The following is a 22,924-nucleotide window of genomic DNA, read 5'->3' on the forward strand; positions in this document are numbered from 1 at the left end:
TGTGTTGGGGGTCTAGAGTTTCAATTCCTCCGTGAGCAGGGGAGTTTTATTTTTGTTTAGCTCTGCGTTGGTGTTTCAATGCAGTTAGAATTCTGTGTAGTGGGTTAGTAGGGAGATAATTAAAGGATTTGGGAAGTTATCAGTTTTAATTGGAATATTTTTCAAAATTTTGATTTTTGTAAAATTCTCTCTGATGTGCTGCTGAATTTTTCATTGTTTTCTTCCTCTATCTTTTGTTTTCTTTTGTGCCTCCATCGTGTCCGGTGATTGAACTCGCTCGTTTTGGTAAGTTTTCGTGTTGCCACTTTCTTTTGTTTCGTAGTTGGTTCTCTGAAAAAAAAGGTTTGTTTTGGTCCTTTCAAATTAGGTGGAAATCAAGTAGCGATTGGTACTTCTGCAGAGTTTTGAACATTGGGTTTTTGGCTCGCTTCGGTAAGTGACGAGTCCACTTTTCCAATGTTCTAAGGGTTTTTTGGGAAACATTTTCGGTTTGGTTTTCGATTGTATCGCTAAAATCGGCCTTGGTAACATCTATTATAAGTTCTGAAGATTCGTGATTGCGTGTAGGACCGAAATCGTAACAGGTGAGTACTCGAAAAAGCAAGAAATGAGGTTTTGGCGAAAGCCAAAAACCTTTCTGTCAACAACACACGCTGTGTGGTAGGCCGTGTGGCAGGCCGTGTGGAAGCACACAGGCATGTGGTCGACGAGCTAGGTCGTGCGCGTAAGACACGGGCGCATGATACTTTCGTGTAATGGCCGATGAGGCCGTGTGCGACACACGGGCTCGACCAATTGGGCCATGTGAACACACAGGCATGTGGGCCAACACGAGTTAACCACACGAGCGTGTGGAATTTTGGACCAGAGCGTGTGGAATTCTGGGCCAGGCCGTTTGATCCACAGGGCCAAGGAAAATTTAGGCTGTGTAAGCCATACGGGCGTGTGGGCCAACACGAGCAGCCATATGAGCGTGTGAGCCCGATTTACTAAAATACTCTGAAATCTTGCTCGGGTTGCCCAAGTCTACTAGGACCTGCTGTAAGGTCGGTAAGAGTTACTTGACCCCTGATTCGAGATCTATGTGATATATGTGCTCTAGCACGTTACTCTTAACATGTAAATCGATTTGTATGTATGATCTGTTAATTGCATATTTGCACGTCATGTATTGTATGTTGCGTTGCATCGGGGTTGGGTTACTGTACATGGAGGGAGTATTTTGAAAGGCTCCTAAGCCTGATATCTGGTAGCACAGCTGCAATTATATGATTATGTGCCGAATTTCGGTACTGCATGGTGTGTAGGGATTGGTGGGTCAATTTTATCCCCACATAGTGTGTAGGGTTGGACGGAGTTGGAATGTAGAGGCTGGTGGGTAAGACTTTACTATTCTACTTTGTTATGCATGATATATCTAAGATGGGCTAAGGCCTATTTGTATGTGATTCTGTATCTGAGTGGACTAAGGTTCACACCGGTTCTGTAAAGGGTTCAGGCCCGAGTTATCTGATATTTGGATGTATGCCTAATTTCTGCTATTGTGTATATTTTTTTGAAGGGATTACACACTGAGTTTGTGAAAACTCACCCATTTTTGTTTAATATGTGTAGGTAACCCCCAGCTTGACGGTTTGGTGCAGCAGAAGACTCTACGGTGGCCACACATATTTAGATTGTTTTAATTTCAGTTCTGGTATTCATTTTTTATGGTATGGGTTAGTTGATGTAATTTAGGACTTTATGGACTTTATTTGGATTTTTGAACTGTTTAGGGGATTTTAGACTAGACTTGGTTTTCCTAAAAGCTAATGTTTTCGTACACGAAACGGTTCCAAAAAATTTAATGGGTTTTTCAAAAGCTTCCACGCAAAATAAATGTTTTAAATCAAATCAATTATAACACGTTTTCCCGAACTAAGTGAAAACACCAGATTTGGCCATAACGTCTAGGCCGGGTTTGGGGTGTTACAATCTTTGAGTCAAATTTTACTTATGCAAAATTCAATATGAAAAATTAACTTTGTTTTTTTTTATGTGGCTGCCTTGGGCATGGTGATAGTTTCTGCCCGATGAGGTTACAATGCAGGATGCAGGAAATGGAAATGGGTTGGATTTGATGCTGAGGGCTGAGCTGAGGAAAGCCACCACTGTAAGCAGCGTTTGGCTAGGGAAGGAGGGTGAAAACACTTTTTTAGGAAAGAAACATATTGAGCAGCAATCTAGCCAAAATTCAAGGCACAATCATGGGAGAGGATCATGGGCAGATTTTAACCCTATTCTTGGAATTAATTTGGAAGGTTCCAAATTTACAAATGTTCTAGTACAGAGGTAGGAATCACGTCACTTTTTTGGGAAAGATTTAGAGCCTTGTAGAAGTCAACAGATGGAGACTATTTTGAATGTGGTGGAAATAAGGAATGCTCCAGTTGATGTGGGCCCTGCTAATAGGCTAGATTTGACGAGAATGGATTGTGAGTTAGAAAAGGATCCAGTCGCTAATGAGGAAGGTAAAAAAAGACAAAGGTTTGATTCTTTAACTTCTAATCTTTCCACTATTCAGGATTCGTTGGAGATCAGTGTTGGGCATTCAGTCCATCTTAAGCAATTATCGGCGGCTACCAGTGGGTATGCCAACCGGAAGAAATGAATTTTTTTTGCTGGAATGTTTGTGGATTGGGGAGTCTGCGAGCAATACGAAGACTTCAACATGTGCGGAAAATTTATCATCCCATTGTCTCCTTTTTGGAGAAAAAATTGAACACTAATCGAATGGAGAATGTTAGGAGACGGTGTGGGTTTTTAAATGGCATTGATGTTCCTGCGAATGGGACACGGGGGGTTTAAGTATTGGGTGGAATAAAGATCATTTAGTTACTTTGAATAGTTTCTCTAAAAATCACATTAATGTTGAAATTCAAAAAGAGGACGGTTTCTATGGGGGCCCAGATGTAAAGGATAAAGCCATGACGTGGGATTTGCTTTGACGATTAGGGAGAAATAATTCGCTACCATGGCTAGTTGGTGGGGACTTCAATGATATTCTCTTTAAGAATGAGAAACATGGAGGGATTTTAAGGGATGAGGCTAGAATGGAGTCTTTTCGTAGAACTTTGGAGGGTTATCATTTAGAGGACATAAGGTATTCTGGGACATGTTTTACTTGGGAAAGGGGTAGAATATTGGAAAATATCATAAGAGAAAGAATTAACAAAAGTGTTGCCACTGACGCATGGATTCAACTCTTTCCAACTTATTCATTGAGGCATCTTCCTCATTCTTTCTCGGATCACTATCTATTGCTTATTGAGACAAAGGTTGGAGGAATGGGTAAAAGATCTAGAATGTTTCATTTTGAAGTGTGGTGGGTTTTGGAGGAGTCCTATGAGGAAGAGATAAGAAAGCTATGGAAGGGCAGTTTGGGTTCTTTTCAAAATCGTATTTTAACTCTTGCTAATGGCTTAAAATGTTGGGCGGGCAAGATTAAACACAAACGAGGTCAAGATGTTAAAAGATTAACAAGGAGATTAGAGGAATTAAATTGTTCTGAGCGATCGAAAGAATTTTTGGTTGAACTTGTTGATGTCATAGTACACCTGAATATGGAGATGGATAAGAAAGAAAGATATTGGAAGCAACGAGCCAGAGTGAATTGGTTGAAATGGGTGATAAGAACACTTATAAGTTTGCTTCTTAGAGACGGCGTACTAATTGTATTTGAGGATTACAAAGGAATGATGGTTCTTTAGCTACTAATTGTATCAAAACTGGGAATATTGCTGGTGAATATTTCTCAAACCTTTTCGCTTCTAGAGGAATTGGCAATTTGGATCACATTCTATCAGGGTACCGTGTTATATTTCTGACAGCATAAATCAAAGTTTGATGGCTACTTACACAGAGGAGGAAATTGTTGAGGCGTTAAAAGGAATGGGTCCTACAAAGGCTTCAGGTCCAGATGATTTTTCGACAGTATTTTATCAAAAGTATTGGCATATTATTGGTAAAGATACTAGTGCTTTCTATTTGGATATTTTGAATAATGGCAAATCTTTGGAAGAAATCAACAAAACTCAGTTTTAATTCCAAAAATTGCAAATCCCCTCAATTTGAAAATTTTTTATCCTATTAGCCTCTGTATGGTTATCTATAAGATTATTGCCAAGTCAGTTGCTAACCGTTTACAAAAGGTACTGGATATTTGTATTGATGACTCTCAAAGTACTTTTGTGTCGGGTAGAATTATAATTGACAATTTCTTGTTGGCGTATGAGGTACTTCACTCTTTCAAGAATGAAAGATCAGGGCAAAAAGGATTTATGGCTCTAAAGCTAGATATGAGCAAGGCCTATGATCGAGTGGAATTGCCTTTTCTTAAAGGTATGATGTCAAAATTGGGCTTTGTCGATCCATTTCTTGATTTTATACTTTACTGTATTAGTTCGGTCAATTATTCAATTTTACTTAATGATGAAGAAAGTCTTAGTTTCAATCCATCGTGAGGGCTGCGTTAAGGGGATCCTTTAAGCCCTTACTTATTTTTGTTCTGTAGAGAGGGTTTATCTACTCTGATGAGACTTGCAAGCCAAGAAAGAAAAATCTTAGGAGAAAAGGTATGTAGATCTTCCCCACCATTAACCCACCTCATGTTTGCGAATGATTGTATACTGTTTAGAGAGGTTTCAGATAGGGGGATTAATGTGATTAGAGATATTCTAAGAGAATATGAATCTTGCTTGGGCCAATGTGTAAATTTTAAAAAATCCACGATTTTTTTAGTTCGAATATGAATGATTAGGATAAGAACTTGGCTTTCTAGGTACTTAATGTTCATTGTTCGACTAATCCAAAGAAATATTTAGGGTTACCAAATATGGTGGGTTGAAGAAGGAAAATGGCTTTCCAAACCTTTAAGGAATGATTGAAGTAGAAGATTAATAGTTGGAGTATAAGGCATATCTCACAAGGTGGCAAAGAGGTATTTATAAAAGTTGTTTTACAAGCAATTCCTACATACACGATGTCTTGCTTTCTTTTGCCAAAAACTTTTTATGTGGAGATGGAAAATCTAATAAGGGCCTTTTGGTGGAAAAAAAAGGGAAGAGAGGAATGCACTGATTTGACTAGAAGTCGTTATGTGCGCTTCAAGAAGAGGGCGGTATGGGGTCTTGTAATTTGGATTTTTTTAATATTACATTATTGGCCAAATAGGATTGGCGTTTGTTATGTAATCCTAGTTCGTTACTAGCGCATACTTTGAAGGCCAAATATTTTAAGGATTTAGATTTTTTAAACTCTAGGTTAGGAAATTTACCTTCTCTTACATGGTAGAGTTTATGGACTGCAAAAGGGCTCATTCTGAAAGGTTTGGGCTGGAGAATTGGCAATAGGAAGAATGTCTCTATCTAGGGTGATAGATGTGTTCCTGGAAGTGATGATTTCAGAGTTCAGAACTTGAATGCTAATTCTAATATATCAATAGTTGCAAATTTAATTGATGCCAATACAAGAAAATGGAAAACTGAACTAATCTATAATACATTTTTGGAGAAGGATGCGGAGAGGATCTTATGCATTCCTTTGTCTATGAGCCCACATAAGGACCATTTAATCTGGCGCGGTGAGCCAACGGGGGAGTATACAATTCATAGCGGGCAAAATTTCTTTTACATGATAGACAGAATCAAATACAATATAACTACAGACAATTTTACAAAAGATTGTAGATCTTAGATCTACCCCTAAAAATTAAAATTACAAACTAGAGGTTATCTTGTAACTATTTTCCTACTTTCTATAATCTGCATTTTAGAAGATGACTGGGATCCGCAACTTGTCGAAGGTGTCAGAAAGGAGCGAAAATGAGAGAGCATTTGTTCAGGGAGTGTCCTATAGTGAAGAAGACATGGGACAAGTTAGGTGTTACCTGGCCTATTACTGAGGAAAATACAGATTTCAAAGAATGGTTTAAAAACATTTTTGTCAAAATTTCTGGCCAAGTACAGGATGATAGCATGTGCTTTGTGGGCAATTTGGACATCAAGAAACAGATTCATTCATAAAGGAGAAAAAAAACAGGGTTCTCAAATTTCAGATTTTGTAAGTAACTACCTAAAAGAACTGGATGGGTTGAATACGAACATACCAGCAAGATGATTTCATATGGGTAGATGGGTCGCTCCAAATGGTCTGAGGTTAAAAATCAATTTTGATGAAGTGTTCAACAAGTAAAGAAATGAGTCATGCTCCGGGTTAGTGGTACGAAATGAAAAAGCAGAGTTGATTTGTTCAAAAACAGTTATGCATGTGAATAAACCATCTATTTTTGCAGCAGAAATGATGGCGTGTTTTCAAGCGCTCAATCTTGGGTTGTATCTCGGGCTGAGGGAGGTTCAGATTAAAGGTGACTCCCTTTTGGTGATTCGAAAACTGTAAGAGGAGAAAGAAGGTAGACCAGAAATTGAAGTTTTTATAAAAGATTCAAAGCAATTGAGTTTAGGTTTTGAATTCTGCGTTTCTCGGTTTATTCATAGAAAATCTAACAAGGTTGCTCATCTCATAGCTAAAGAGGGACTCCAAAAGAGAGAGACAACTTAACTGTTGAATATGGTTATTTCTGGTGCAGAGGACGCGGTGGTCGCCGGTCGAATTTGGACTGTTCCCATGAGGGAATGAACCATTTGGATTGCTGAAGGAAAGTTTTGGAAAGGGGTTTGAAGAGTTAGGGAGTGTGGTGTTTTTCAAAGATATTTTCTGTGGGAAGTGATGGATGCTATTGAAAATTAATGAAGAGTAATGATGAAGTCTATGTGGCTTCCCAGGTGCTTTGTTGCTTTTGAGGAGAGGGGTTTTTAATGGATAACAGTTGGTTGACAATGTCTCTAGAGCATCCCCTTCTGCAAGCTAGATATTTGTGTTTGGGTTGTTTTAATTTTTTTTTTTCATTTTCTTTCTATTTGGTTTTGGGCCTGTTTCTAGGTTGACCGATTGTTAATGTTTGCTCTTATGTTTTTGCCTGATTTGGGCTTGATTTTGGGTTTTGCTTTTATGAATAAAAGATACAGATGATATTTTCAAAAAAAAAATTCATACCATAATGTGGAAAACGAAAATCATGTAGAACAAAATCCAAGCGAGCAATGAACTTTTCCTTTTTGGGTTATTCAAACTTACTAAAAAACTAATAGAGAAAAGAAAAGGGCAAGAAATAAAGCCGGTTCATGCGATTGTGTTTGATTGAAATAATTTATCGTACTTAATTTCATCATGGGATTTATATCAATAATTGATCTCCAACTATACCAATAATGACACCATCTTTCATCCGCCAATTGAATTATCAAAATTTTCTATCTGTTAGTTGGGGAAGAAGTCCCTGCCCAATTTTTCTTCTTGTCCTATCTTATCTTTACACATTATATTGTACAACTTTTTCTAAGGTATTATCAGTATTGCATGCTTTAAAACAACAATGATATAAATTATGTATTTGCCTTTTCTCTGAAATTTGAATTGCCCTTTTTCCTGTTAATTCAGTTTTCATTGTCATGTACTTGGTATTTAAAAAATAAATTATCTATTTTTTTAAAAAGTTTGAAAACATTGATTATTATTTATTCAAAAAAGAAACATTAATTATTTTTTAGTTCACTAATGATGGAGTTTTTAATTTTATAAATGGAATGAATAATTTTTAATTGATATTTTAGAAAATAAATGAAATACATAACAATCACTTAATCTCGTTTAAAATTTAAAAAAAAAACTCAACCACTAATATATTAAATAACAATTCTAAAAGTAATCGAATTTGATTTGATTTGGAGACCTATCTCTTCCAAACTTTATAGAAGGTAACCAATGAAATTGAGTAAGGTAAGGTGAATTGATCCTTCCCGATATTTAAAATCTATTAGTTTTTAATGTTATATGTGTTGCATGTAAATTTGCGTATTTAATTTTTAGTTAATATTTAAATAATTTATTTTGAAGTATTGTAATTTATCATTGATAAAGATAATTTATCTTAATTTTAAAATAGTATGCTGATTTAGGTCAATATAATAAAGTAAATTTTAATTTTAATTTGAAACAAAATTATAAATTAAGGAAAACAACATGCAACGATTATAATAGTTCATGATAAATAGAAAATATATTTACCCTAAATTAATAAAAAAAGTAATAATTGTAATTAAAAATGATTGTGAAAATTTAACTTTCCTATAAAAAAACTCACAAAATATTTTTTTACCTGCACCAAACAAATAATTAATATATAAAAAGAGAAATGGTCTTAAAGGAGCTTACTTCATAGATATAAATAACCTATAATATTATATTACCTCACCGTTATCATTGTTGTTCGAATATGATTCAATGCTACTTGATTAATGCTAACAATCTTCATTTATTTATTAATATTCTTTTTGGATACTACTTGATTGAACATGTCTAACTATGGAATGCTATTTATAAAGCTAACCTTAAATTTTAATTGGTATATAACTCTAATATTAATTCAGTAATAATTATTGTTCAAAAAATTAAGTGATAATTAAGATGCTTTGTAACAGTCTGGTTTTGACCCTAGTCAGAATAGTGGTTTCGGGACCACAAATCTGAGTCTGAAAAATATTTTAATATTATTTTCTGCGTCTGCGATATGTGAATTTATATCTGCGAAATTTCTGTGATTTAATTTGTCTGTTTCTGTGCTTAATTATGAAAAAGGACTTAATCATAGTGAATGCAAAAGTAGCTTTCTATTTGCTTAAGTGCCTAATTGATTTGTCTTGTTAAATACGAGGTCTTTAAGATGCAATTAGACCATTGTTATATGGTATGGACAATTATGGACATTAATGGATGGAAATTAATGCTTTATTAACAAGGCTAAAATGGTAAAAAAGTGTATAAATGATATATTAAATAAAAATAAAGCATGAAATGGTTTTCCATGTTCATCATTTTTTTTGGCCGAATATTACCATGGAAATAGGGTTTGAATAATCAAAATAATTTGGCACTTTGAGGAAGCAATTGTAAGTCCATTTTGACCCAGTTTTTAGTAATTTTTACATTTTTGTGATCATTCTTCATGTTCTTCAAAGCCCATGTATGAATTTCTATTTCAGTTAAAGATTTTGATCGCGTGATTCGTAACAAGTAATAAATATTTATAATGAAGATCAAACCTAGACTAACTATTATCACGACAAAAAGGCAAGCGCACCTATCGAACAATAGTATAGTAATGGCAAGACCGAGATATCGTACCCAAGGGAACTAAAAGTACTAGTAATAACTATCTTTTTATTATCTAGCCTAAGAATAAAAGGGTTTGTTTATTAAACTAATTATTTAAACTAATTAACTGATTTAATTAAAGCAAAGAGAAAATTTGGAAAAAGACTTGAAGAAAAGCAATTGATAAAGACGACACCCAAGGAGGAATCCACTTAGATTTCACTTGTTATCTAACTCTGAACCGGACGATTTATTCACTTGACTTGTTCCGTAGAGATCCCTAAGTTAAGTTATTATCCCTATTCAAGACTAATAACGTCTAATCCCTAGATTGAATAACCGAGACTTTTCTCTAATTAACACTCTAGGGTTGCATTAACTCGATCTATGGATCCCCTTATTAGGTTTCACCCTAATCTAGCAAAATCTCGCAACCCTATTTCTAGGCGTTCGATCAACTCCGCTTAATTATGCCAAATCTACTCTTAGGCAGGGTCTATTCCTCCTCTGCATAAGCACATCAAATCATGAATTAATACCCGAAATATTAACTCAAGCATTAAGAACACATAATTAAGAACAAATCAAGTATTTATCATACAGTTCAGATAATAATAACAAGATCCATCATAGGTTTTATCCCCCTTAGGTATCTAAGGGGTTTAGTTCATAATAAAATAAGAGTACATCTCAAAAGTATGAAAATAAAAAAACATAAAGAAAACTCTAAAACCCTTGAAGGAATTCTAAGAGAGATCTTCAGTCTTGGAGTAGCTCCAGCTTTTGAGATGGATCGTCTGGCTTCCTTCAAGTAATTCTCGGCGTGTGGTACTGTATTCCAGAAAAGTTTTGGAAAGAGTGGCCTCCATTTAGATCACACTTAGGGTGTTTATATAGGCTTTGGATTGGCTTTCTTCCTTCCTAAGTACCTTTTTCCGTGTAAAATACAACTCTTTGAAAAAGGGACACGCCCGTGTGCCACGGCCATGTAACGTGATTGCCAAGCCGTGTTCGATCCGTTTGAATTGCACACTGCTGTGTAGGCTCAATGGCCAGGCCGTGTGAATCGTGAAAACCTTGGTCGACACCCCCGAAGTCCACGAGCGTGTGAGATGCCCGTGTGGCAAGGCTTAGGCCGTGTCATCTTCTTGATTGGTCCATTTTGTCCCTTTTTAGCTCGTTTTTGGATCCTTTCGACTCTTGGTGCTTTCTTGAGTACAAAACATGAAATAACCGAATTAAGAGCACCAAAATCCACAAATCTAGTAATAAACATCCATAAATATGCTAAGTATTTGGCGTGTAGGTATGTATAATTTGGCGTTTATCAAATACCCCCACACTTAAGCATTTCCTTGTCCTCAAGAAAAATTCTCATTTACTACTAGAATTCATTCCTTTCAATCACATAATCAGTATTGATAATGTCACAAGTTATTCCACAGAAAATCATACAGTGAGAATTCAACTATAAGGGCATTAAAAGCCTCAAACAATCTAAATCGAATACTTTGACAACAAAATTATAGGTAATCTCTTTCCTTCAAGTAATTAACTTTAGTCCTAAATATACAAGAGATGACATCCTCACTAAAGATTCAGTCAAATCACTCAAAGTGTTTAAGGTTCAATATTAAGCACTCGATTGTCTAACATGAAAAGTTATTACCATAGGCTTGCATGAAAATCAAATCTCCACCACTTGTAAATGATATGATATGTAATAGCCCAAAATTGGGTCTAGTTGGAACAGAGGTTTCGGGACCACAAAATCCAAGATAGAAATAATTATTTTATGATTATTTTGAGGTCTATGATATGATTTCATGATTGTGTGAAAATTTTGTGAAGAAATTCTATGCATAAAGTGCTCAATTTGAAGTTAGGGACTAAATTGAATAAGTTGCAAAACTTGCATTCTAGAAGTTTCTAGTATGAAATTGCTTTGAAATATTTATTAGGAGGTCTTAAATATCAATTTTACCAATTTCTAAGTGATCGACAAAAATTGGACATGGATGGAATTTTTGAAAGTTTAGTAAGGAAGGGCATTTTGGTCATTTGATAATTAAAAGAAATAAAAAGGGAAAATAAAGCCAAAATTGACTCATCTTTTTCATGGAGGCTGAAATTAGCATGGGGGAAGCCATGGCTAGGGTTTTCAAGCTTTCCAAGCTCAATAGTAAGTCCGTTCTAACCCCGTTTTTCAAGTTCTTTACGTTTTTAGAATCCCGGTAATTTGATTAAGCTTATTCTAGCAATAATTAAAGCTAGGGTTCATATTTGGAAAAATACCCATAGGTGAAATGTGTTTATTTTGCTTTTTTATAATAGAATATGAGGTTTTAAATTATGTTAGACAACTTGTGCTACTCGGTTTTGAGTGAAAACGAGTAAAAGGGCTTAATTGGTAAAAATACCTAATAGTCATAAGTATATGTTAGAGTGAGAATTTAATGTTGCCATAGAAGTGAAAAGTGATCAGCATGTCATGAAACATAAGAATAAGGGATGAAGTTTAATTCTCGAGCCTAGGGGCAAAAGTGTAAATATGCAAAAATTTAGGGGTAAAATTGTAATTTTTCCAAATTTTGAGTTAAGGACTATTTTGAATAGTAAATTAATTAAATAAGTAAAATATGATGATTTAGATCCCAAAAAATGAGATTTGAACCTAGAATGAGAGAAAAATCGAAAATTAGGAAAGTTGGTAAAATGATCGTTTTAGTATCGAGGTAAGTTCATATGTATAATAAGCATTAATTTATGCATGTTTCAATGTAAATTTGATATATTTATTATAATTTCCGAGGTGTTGAAAGTATGTAAGTTGGTATGATAATAATACAACAATAATGCTGTAATTTATATTTGAAAGTTAAATTTAGTGAATTAATTGAATTATGTTAAATTAAATGATTATGGTGCCAAGCTTATGAATTGATTTAAAAATATGTCTATGGTGCATGAAGTGCATTGAATTATCATACATAAATGTGATTTCTATGATTATGGATATTATGGGAAATTGTAAGTTCATATGATTTTTAATAAGGCAATGTGTAATTTAATGTTATTGCATTGATATTAAATGAGATGTAAGTTTATATGTAAGTAATACATCAATATTACTTGTATTATGATATTTTATAATAATATTGGAAATATGTTTGTGGATAATTACTTGATTGGTGAAATTGTTGGAAAAGAGAGAGAAATCCCAGATGAACCTTCGGAAAGATTGGATGATACACATAGTGTGTAGCTAGGTCACATGTATGGTGCGGAGTGCACATCATGTGTACAAGAGAGATACAAGACATTATGATGTAGCTAGGTTGCATGGGTGATACTATGTGTACACCATGTAGACAAGAGAGCTACGGGATATATGTAGCTAGGTCGCATGTGTGGTTCCAGGTGAAGGACACCATGTAGACAAGAGAGCTACGAGATAAATTGGCTAGGTCACATGGGTGGTACTGAGTGTTCTCCATGTGTACAAGAGTGAAATGTATGAAATGTGGTGAAAATGATTTGTGATATGTATGTTAAAATGAGGTTAATACAAAGAAAGTGTGAAAGAGTGAATTAGCAATAAAACTGTTTTGGATAGTTGCAGTGACGTGATTTTGAAAAATCAGCAAATATAGCAGAAATTGAATCAGAGATTGAATGAGACATAAAATTAAAGATTAATGTGTCTATTTTCATATAAAAGAAACAAAGTAAGAAAATGAGTTCTATATTTTGAGATATTTATGTTTTTGTGAGACTAATTTAGAATGATTACGTGATCCCCTGTTCTGACTTTGGAAAATCACAAAAATTTGGATAAAAATAATTAGAGGCTTAAACTTATATTTTTAAAATCCCCAATGAGTCTATTTTCAATAAAAATTAACAAGAACATTATCCTATTTCTGTATTGTGAGATAATTAATTTTTAGTGAAGAGAGGTCAGAACTGTCAGAATGTGAAACAGGGGAAATATTAATGAATAAACTATACTAATTTGCTAAAACCAAAAATTATGAAAATTTTATGGTGGAAAGATATGTGAGTCTAGTTTTAGGCTAAATTTACAGATCTTAATTTGGACTCTGTAGCCCGAATTATAAATAAGTAAGTGATTATGACTCGTGTAGACAGTTTGATGTGAGCATTTATTAGTAAATTGTGAAATCGTACTTACAAGAATGCTATATACATTAAGGATGTGGAATGGAGAGGAGGAGGAGGAAAATAAATATATGTGGAATACATGGAAACTATGGTATATGAAATATTGATATAATGAAATAAATGATATGTGTTTATAAGAAAACAGAAAGAGAATGATATGTACCATGACATATATATATATGACTAGTCTCAATGTAATGCTTGTTGGGTATTGAGTTGAATTGAAATGTTTCAGGCAAACATGTTATTTTGCGCATCGGAATTGTGGTATTTTATAAAGATATGATCTAGTTTTAAATATGAATGCTTGATGATTAAGCTGAAGATATTTGGTAAGATGATAATCTTGGTATAAATGTATAAGTGGTACTATAATAAACAAGGTAAAATGAGTATGAGATACACATGTATGATGACATACAAATGCTATGTTTGTGGTTTAATTGAGAATATTTAATCATTAAATGAATACAATGTAATATGCTTTTGATTTTGTATAAGTGTGTAAGAGATTAAGGTTGACCAAAGCTTGGAAAATAGCCTAGGTATATTCCACACAGGCAGAGACACGACCATGTGTCTCAGCCGTATATGGAACACGACTTTAGGACACGGGCGTGTGGAGCCTTAAAGCATGAAATTTCCAAGATTTTTGTAAATTCTCGGTTTAGTCCCAAACCCTTTCTAAAGTATGTTTTGGGCTTCGTAGACTCAAATAAGGGACTATGTGTAAGTGAATGAACGTTTTGAAATATGAATGAAATTTTATGGCCCGTATTTTATTTCATGTTTGTATGTTTGTCCGGTAACGCCTCGTACTTTATCCCAGCCTTGGGTACGGGTAAGAGGTGTTACATTTAGTGGTATCAGAGCAGGTTTAGTCGATTCTCGGACTAACATAGCAAGTGTGAGAGTTTAGTTATACATGCCACAAATATGTGATAGTGTGATGTCTCCCGACACTAATGAGGACCATTTTGTTTAAAATGAAGTATTCTCCAACCGAGCTACATCTGACCATTTAATAGTAATATTGAAGTATTTAATAAAATGTAGCTATGATGTGTTAAACTCGGGAAGGTATGAATAAGAATTCGTGATGTATGTATATGTGATAATATTTGAGATGAAAGTTTATATAGTGATATATTTATTCATATTTGTTTGGCCTACATATGTTGTTGCATGCTTGACTAAATCAATTAGTAAATGTGATGACTAAAGTTATTCAAAATTCATAGAATGTATGAGTGAGTGCACTTGTTTGAAATGAGATAATTGGAAATTTTATGTAAGGCAGATATGAATAATAAATTGTTTGAAGTGGATAGTATGATTATAATGACATATGTGGATAATGAAAAAAATGTGTCATATAGATATATGTCAGAATCGAGTTAGAGACTGTACGACCTCACCCCCTTACCGACGAGGTGTATATAACGGAAATTCATGAGAATCATGTTGACTAAGTTCCTAAGTGTGGAATCAAAGAGTTCAATGATAAAATAATTATAGATATGACCAGAGACTGAGAATGGTTGACAAGTGAAGGACAGAGTTAGAGAAATATCAGAGTTGACTGAGTTATCTTGGGATTCAAATTGATGATAGAGTGTTTCTGAAAGTATCGTCTTGAAAAAAATTAGTTAGTAATGCTGGAAATTATGAGAAAGGTACTAAACTTCACTCCGGTAAGATTTTCGAGGACGAAAATCTCTAAAGGGTGAGAGAGTTGTAATAGCCTAAAATTGGGTCTAGTTGGAACAAAGGTTTCGAGACCACAAAATTCAAGATATAAATAATTATTTTATGATTATTTTTAGGTCTATGATATGATTGCATGATTGTGTAAAAATTTCGTGAAGAAATTCTATGCATAAAGTGCTCAATTTGAAGTTAGGGACTAAATTGAATAAGTTGCAAAACTTGCATTCTAGAAGTTTCTAGTATGAAATTGCTTTGAAATATTAATTAGAAGGTCTTAAATAGCAATTTTACCAATTTCTAAGTGATGGAAAAAAATTGGACATGGATGGAATTTTCGAAAGTTTAGTAAGGAAGGGCATTTTGGTCATTTGGTAATTAAAAGAAATAAAAAGGGAAAATAAAGCCAAAATTAACTCATCTTTTTCATGGAGGCCAAAATTAGCATGGGGGAAGCCATGGCTAGGGTTTTCAAGCTTTCCAAGCTCAATAGTAAGTCCGTTCTAACCCCGTTTTTCAAGTTCTTTACGTTTTTAGAATCTCGGTAATTTGATTAAGCTTATTCTAGCAATAATTTAATCTAGGGTTCATATTTGGAAAAATACCCATAGGTGAAATGTGTTTATTTTTCTATTTTATAATAGAATATGAGGTTTTAAATTATGTTAGACAACTTGTGCTACTCGGTTTTGAGTGAAAACGAGTAAAAGGACTTAATCGGTAAAAATACCTAATAGTCATAAGTATATGTTAGAGTGAGAATTTGATGTTGCCATAGAAGTGAAAAGTGATCAGCATGTCACAAAACATAAGAATAAGGGATGAAGTTTAATTCCCGAGCCTAGGGGCAAAAGTGTAAATATGCAAAAATTAGGGGCAAAATTGTAATTTTTCCAAAGTTTGAGTTAAGGACTGTTTTGAATAGTAAATTAATTAAATAAGTAAAATATGATGTTTTAGATCCCAAAAAATGAGATTTGAACCTAGAATGAGAGAAAAATCGAAAATTGGGAAAGTTGGTAAAATGATCATTTTAGTATCGAGGTAAGTTCATATGTATAATAAGTATTAATTTATGCATGTTTCAATGTAAATTTGATATATTTATTATAATTTCCGAGGTGTTGAAAGCATGTATGTTGGTTTGATAATAATACATCAATAATGCTGTAATTTATATTTGAAAGTTAAATTTAGTGAATTAATTGAATTATGTTAAATTAAATGATTATGGTGCCAAGTTTATGAATTGATTTAAAAATATGTCTATGGTACATGAAGTGCATTGAATTATCATATATAAAAGTGATTTCTATGATTATGGATATTATGGGAAATTGTAAGTTCATATGATTTTTAATAAGGCAATGTGTAATTTAATGTTATTGCCTTGATATTAAATGAGATGTAAGTTTATATGTAAGTAATACATTAATAGTACTTGTATTATGATATTTTATAATAATATTGGAAATATGTTTGTGGATAATTACTTGATTGGTGAAATTGTTGGAAAAGAGAGAGAAATCCCAGTTGAACCTTCGGAAAGATTGGATGATACAGATAGTGTGTAGCTAGGTCACATGTATGGTGTTGAGTGCACATCAAGTGTACAAGAGAGCTACAAGACATTATGATGTAGCTAGGTCGCATGGGTGATACTATGTGTACACCATGTAGACAAGAGAGCTACGGGATATATGTAGCTAGGTCGCATGCGTGGTTCCAGGTGAAGGACACCATGTAGACAAGAGAGCTACGAGATAAATTGGCTAGGTCACATGGGTGGTACTGAGTGTTCACCATGTGTACAAGAGAGCCGAACTATATGATGGGTGGAGCTATGTGCTGAAACCACCAAGTATCGAGGATTGATCCGAAGTGTTCAACGGGAGACTCTCTATGTATTGCTTTGTGAGTTTTGTGATGAATAAGTGCATGAACTTGGTTATGTGAATGATGTGTTCATTAAGTGACCAGGATGTGGTAAGGTTATAAACAAGTAAGTTATACATGAGGATGATTTTATGGTGACCTAGTGATCATGGGCCTATACTTGTGATGTATGACATGTGGTGAAAATGATTTGTGATATGTATGTTAAAATGAGGTTAATACAAAGAAAGTGTGAAAGAGTGAATTAGCAATAAAACTATTTTGGACAATAGCAGTGATGTGATTTTCAAAAATCACCAAAAATAGTAGAAATTTAATCAGAGACTGAATAAGATATAAAATTAAATCTTAATGAGTATATTTTCATATAAAAGAAACAGAGCAAGAAAATGAGTTCTATATTTTGAGATATTTATGTTTTTGTGAGACTGGTTTAGAATGATTACGTGATCCCCTGTTCTGACTTTGGAAAATCACAAAAATTTGGATAAAAATAATTAGAGGCTTAAACTTATATTTTTAAAATCCCTAAGGAGTCTATTTTCAATATAAATCAACAAGAACATTATCCTATTTCTGTATTGTGAGCTAATTAATTTTTAGTGAAGAGAGGTCAGAACTGTCAGAATGTTAAATAGGGGAAATTTTAATGAATAAAATGTACTAATTTACTAAACCAAAAATTATGAAAATTTTATGGTGGAAAGATATGTGAGTCTAGTTTAAGGATAAATTTCGGGATCTTAATTTGGAGCTCTGTAGCTCGAATTATAAATAAGTGACTATGACTCGTGTAGACAATTTGATGTGAGCATTTATTAGTAAATTGTGAAATCATACTTACAAGAATGCTATATACATTAAGGATGTGGAATGGAGAGGAGGAGGAGGAAAATAAATATATGTGGAATACATGGAAACTATGGTATATGAAATATTGATATAATGAAATAAATGATATGTGTTTATAAGAAAACAGAAAGAGAATGATATGTATCATGACATTTATATATATATATGACTAGTCTCAATGTAATTCTTGTTGGGTATGGAGTTGAATTGAAATGTTTCAGGCAAACATGTTATTTTGCGCATCGAAATTGTGGTATTTTATAAAGATATGATCTAGTTTTAAATATGAATGCTTGATGATTAAGCTAAAGATATTTGGTAAGATGATAATCTTGGTATAAATGTATAAGTGGTACTATAATAAACAAGGTAAAATGAGTATGAGATACACATGTATGATGACATACAAATGCTATGTTTGTGGTTTAATTGAGAATATTTAATCATTAAATGAATACCATGTTATATGCTTTTGATTTTGTATAAGTGTGTAAGAGATTAAAGTTGACCAAAACTTGGAAAATAGCCTAGGTATATTCCACACAGGGAGAGACACGACCATGTGTCTCAGCCATGTATGGAACACGACTTTAGGACACGGGCGCGTGGAGCCTTAAAGCATGAAATTTCCAAGATTTTTGTAAGTTCTCGGTTTAGTCCCGAACCCTTTCTAAAGTATGTTTTAGGCTTCGTAGACTCAAATAAGGGTCTATGTGTAAGTGAATGAACGTTTTGAAATATGAATGAAATTTTATGGCTCGTATTTTAGTTTAATGTTTGTATGTTTGTCTGGTAACGCCTCGTACCTTATCCCGGCTCGGGTACGAGTAAGGGGTGTTACATGATACACTAATCAAAAGGTCTTTGCATTGTTGTAACGGGGTTTAGGTTATAGGTATGGATACAAGCTGAAGAGACAAAGGTTAGAATCGAGATAATTTCAATATATTACCCCACAATCAAAAACTTAATTACTGAATCACAAACAAATATCTAGAACTAGTTTACATGAGTTCATGGCAACTTTAGCTTGCTGAGAATTACAATATAATACTGAGTTTTTTTTTAAGAGCAAATCAAGTCGATACAATATATAAATCATACTTCAAATTAAGTCGATACAATATAGAAATCATACTTCATGATTCAGTAACAAAAAATTGTGAACATAACGAGGTAACAATATTAAATTCAATCTCGATAAAAAGGGTCAAATTTAGTAGGAGGATTTCAACAATAATGGGTTAATGGGTTAATGGGTTAATGATGACGGTTAATCAATGAAAAAGGGTTAGTAGGCTCAAGGGGTTTCACCAAGGGTTTAACTATGTGGGAAGTCTTTTTATGGAGTAAATGAGTTAAATCCTAAGTGTCTTTATCATCTCAGTATATCAAATCATACGTGTGATCTCGATATGTATAATCAAAACAAGTTCTAGAATAACAGTTCAATGTTGACACACTCAAACCACAAAAGAAGTGAGCAAGAAAGAAAACTATATGCTCAAAAGGCTCAAAAATCTCACCAAAAATTTGGGTTTTTGATGTCATTCATGTATACTTTAAGATTTCAAGATAATACCTCAATTTAGGAAAATAATCTAAAAATTTTAGTTCTCAAAATATCAACTTATCATGCTCGATTCTTTAATGTCCTATAATCAAATAATCATCCATAATTCCCATGGTCTAATTCATGACATACCAACAATAATTATAGATCAATCAGAATTTATTCGATTAAGATTATGAGAAAATCACTTAAGCACAAGATCAACTTCAGGGATTTGAGAATAATGCAAAAAATTAGATTTCATGTTCACCCCCCCACACTTAAGATGTACATTTCCCTCAATGTACAAAGATATATTATTCAAAATAAAGAAAATCGTAAGAGGAAAAGAGGTGAAACTCCCTGTTATATGGATGTGGAGCTTGATTCTGAGGATGGAGTGTTCGGGGAAAGTGATGGCTACCGTTGTTCTTGGCTAGATGAAGAAATTGGGTCGTTGAACATGGCACTCGTGAGGTATTGTTTCCCTTTTGTTTCCTCATTCTGTAAAATATTCCTAGCAGCTTTGCTTGCAAGCTGTAGAATCATGAAGAGCTTATTAAGAGTTTGTGTGGAAGAGAGCGTAGCAGAATTACTTGTTAGAAATACCAGAAAATGGATAAATAAAAATAAAATTTACTAATATAGATATGCCTTTCAAAATAAAAATAAAATAAAATAAAAATAAAAATAAAAATAAAAATAAAACTAAAAAATAAAAAATAGGAGGATTCAATGATCCTCATCGGTGGGGCCCTCAGGTGGTGGTGCTGGAGTGGCGATGTGGAAGTGCTGGTACAGCTGCTGCATCATGGCCTACATGTCGTCCATCTGTCGGTCCCGTCGTCGATCTCGCTCGTGGATCATCTTGAACTGTGTAGTGCAATACTGCTCGAAATGGGCGAGTCAGTCGAAAAGATGTGCCGATGAAGCAGCCGCATGAATTGGTCGTTCCCTAGGTGGCACGGTAGGAGGCTCCTCATGCTGTGGGGGAACATCATCAGGGATGTCCTCAAGATCCTCCTCGTCAATGGAATGCGAGAGACTGTACTGAGGAGGATCGGTCCCACTTTGGCGCTCGATCATCCTCATGTGTAACAGAGTCGTGATGCCCTGTGGGGACATCTGACCTATCAGGGTAAGTGCTGATGATTGAGCCACGGTGTTGAGAAGGCCGAAGTGTCTAGCAAGGCGCGTCACGTAGGGGCCGATGGAGATCAGACCCTTCCTATACCGCTCGGTCTGATGGCGAATGGCGAAAGCAATGAAGTAGTCCAAGTCAGTCACGTGTGCATTCGCCATGCACCATAAATAGTAGGCGTCGTAGGTGTTAACGACGCTGGTGCTCTCTCTCCTTCCTATCAAGGTGTATGCAAATATGGCATAGAGATATCGTAGGGAAGGGGGAGAGCTGAGGCCTTCGAGCAGCTGGGGTCATAGTTGGAAGAGAGTGGTACTAAAGCCTTGCAGCACAAGGAGGGGGAGATGTGGATATTGCGTGGTAGTGCTTTCATGTCCTCCTCCTCCATAAACTCATCTGTGTAAAGTCCTAGAGCAACTCCAAACTCTGGGACACTTATCAAATGAACTAGACCGCCTAATCGGAAGTGAATGGTGCTTGGGTCATCATTGTTCGTTATCACCACCTGTAAATGAAAAGTAGAGCATAATTCTAAAGTTAGCTCTAAATAAGTGGGCTTGGTAATAGCGAAGAACCGTTCCAATGGGTCTGTGGACAGGAGGGCGCAGATGGCGTCAGTGAGCTGGACTTGCTCTACGGTAGCCCATTCGATGCAACGATTTGTGGTAATGGGTTGTGCGCGTAATATCTGGAATAGCTCCTCCTGTGAAGCTCACGGAAATTCAAAGAACAGGTGCCGAACTTCAGCTGTAGCACGCACCGAGGAAGAACCCGGTCCTCTACGTCTCTTTGAGGATAGGACCGCGACCTTCTTTCCTCTTGATGACGACATAATGTACCTGAAAATATATGAGCAGTGATAGAATTCACGATACATCAGTAGTTAAGCAAGAGGCCCAAAACTAGTATATGCTATTTAGTGGCTTAAATAATTCAAATATAGAAAATTCTAAGTCAAATTCCTAACTTGTCTAAAGAAAAATAGTACAATATCTATGTAAAGCATGTATAATACTAATGTAGCAATACAAATTGGAAAAATAAAGTAGAGAAAGTGAACCAAGGGTTGTTGTATGGTGACGCACGGGCATGTGACGCGAAGAGGAAGTCGTGTGGTGGGAAAAATGGAGGGTATAGAGAGGGGAAGGTGGGGATTAATGCAAAGGGAATGGATTTCAGGGTGGTTTGAGGGTTGGGGAAGTGAGAATCTTGGGAATGGTGGCCGGAATAAGGATTAGGAAGTGGGGAGGAGAATTTTTCGGCTAGGGTTTTGAAAGGGGGAAGAAGATGAACAATGGTTTGTTTATATAGGGGAGGGTCACATGGCCTAGTGCCACGACCGTGTGCTTTGAGTGTGAGCCTGTGTTTTTTGAATTTTTAAATTTAGGTCGTGCCCGGCTACTGTCCTATGCTCATGTGGCTTGGGCGCGTGTGGCACACGGCTATGTCGCACGACCGTGCCTAGCTTTGTTCGCTTCTCTCACGTCCGTGTGTTATGGTAGCACGCCCGTGTATTGTTGTACACGACTGAATGGCACGGGCGTGTTGCACGCCCGTGTCGAAGAAACAGAATCGAGCCTTTTCCCTGGTACAGCCGTTGGTTTTCATTCCCACGCCCGTGTGTTCCTATCAAGTTCACCCACGGCCATGTCGCACGGTCGTGGGGATTTAGCGCACCCCGTGTTTTGGGAAATCATGTCCTGCTTCAACACGACCGTATCGAACGGTCGTGTCGCTTCCCCTGTTTGGCCACGGCTTTAGGCACGCCCGTGTGCTTGGCTGTTTGTGCTGAAAAACTGTGCAATTCAAAGATTAAGTTAAGGATCCAAAGTGTTAGAAAATAAAAATAAAGAAATCAAAATATGTTAGTGCTCGGGTTGCCTCCCAAGAAGCGCTTATTTATAGTCTAAGCTCGAGTTACCTCTCCGTTCATTATCATGGTGGTTTGAGGAGTTCATACTCCTTGTTCCTGCTGTCAATTTTAAAATAAGGTTTTAAACGGGTGTTGTTTACCATAAAAGTGCCAAACTTAGGATGACTCACCTCCATTGTACCGAATGGAAAAATACTAAGTACCGTAAGAGGGATTTCCTCATTCGGTGTGGTAGTGACAATGTGAGGATCAACGGCATCTAGTAAGACTGTATCGTCGACCTAAAGTTGATTAGGAGAGGTATCGGGCTTGTGTTTGCGTAGCTTCGGTTTATCATGTGTTCTCAGTTTGTGTTCTCGCCATTCATCTAGCTCCTCTATCTATAGTCTTTGTTCTTCATGGACATCTTTGTTCTCTTCATGACAATAGCGCACTGTCTCCGTTGTCCTTGTTCGAGGAAGTTCCTACA

General features: G+C 35.2%; 1 long non-coding RNA gene across 1 annotated transcript; it reads right to left on the reverse strand.

The window, feature by feature from the left end:
* Positions 1 to 5,471: 5,471 nt before the first annotated feature.
* Positions 5,472 to 7,043, reverse strand: LOC107915091 (uncharacterized). The gene is made up of 2 exons (XR_001689197.2): positions 6,146 to 7,043; positions 5,472 to 5,889 (listed from the first exon to the last, which is right to left on the reverse strand). It is a non-coding gene; the product is annotated as an uncharacterized lncRNA (long non-coding RNA).
* Between the last annotated feature and the right edge of the window lie 15,881 nt (positions 7,044 to 22,924).

Source organism: Gossypium hirsutum, chromosome A08 (assembly GCF_007990345.1).
Source record: "Gossypium hirsutum isolate 1008001.06 chromosome A08, Gossypium_hirsutum_v2.1, whole genome shotgun sequence".
Classification (NCBI taxonomy): domain Eukaryota; kingdom Viridiplantae; phylum Streptophyta; class Magnoliopsida; order Malvales; family Malvaceae; genus Gossypium; species Gossypium hirsutum.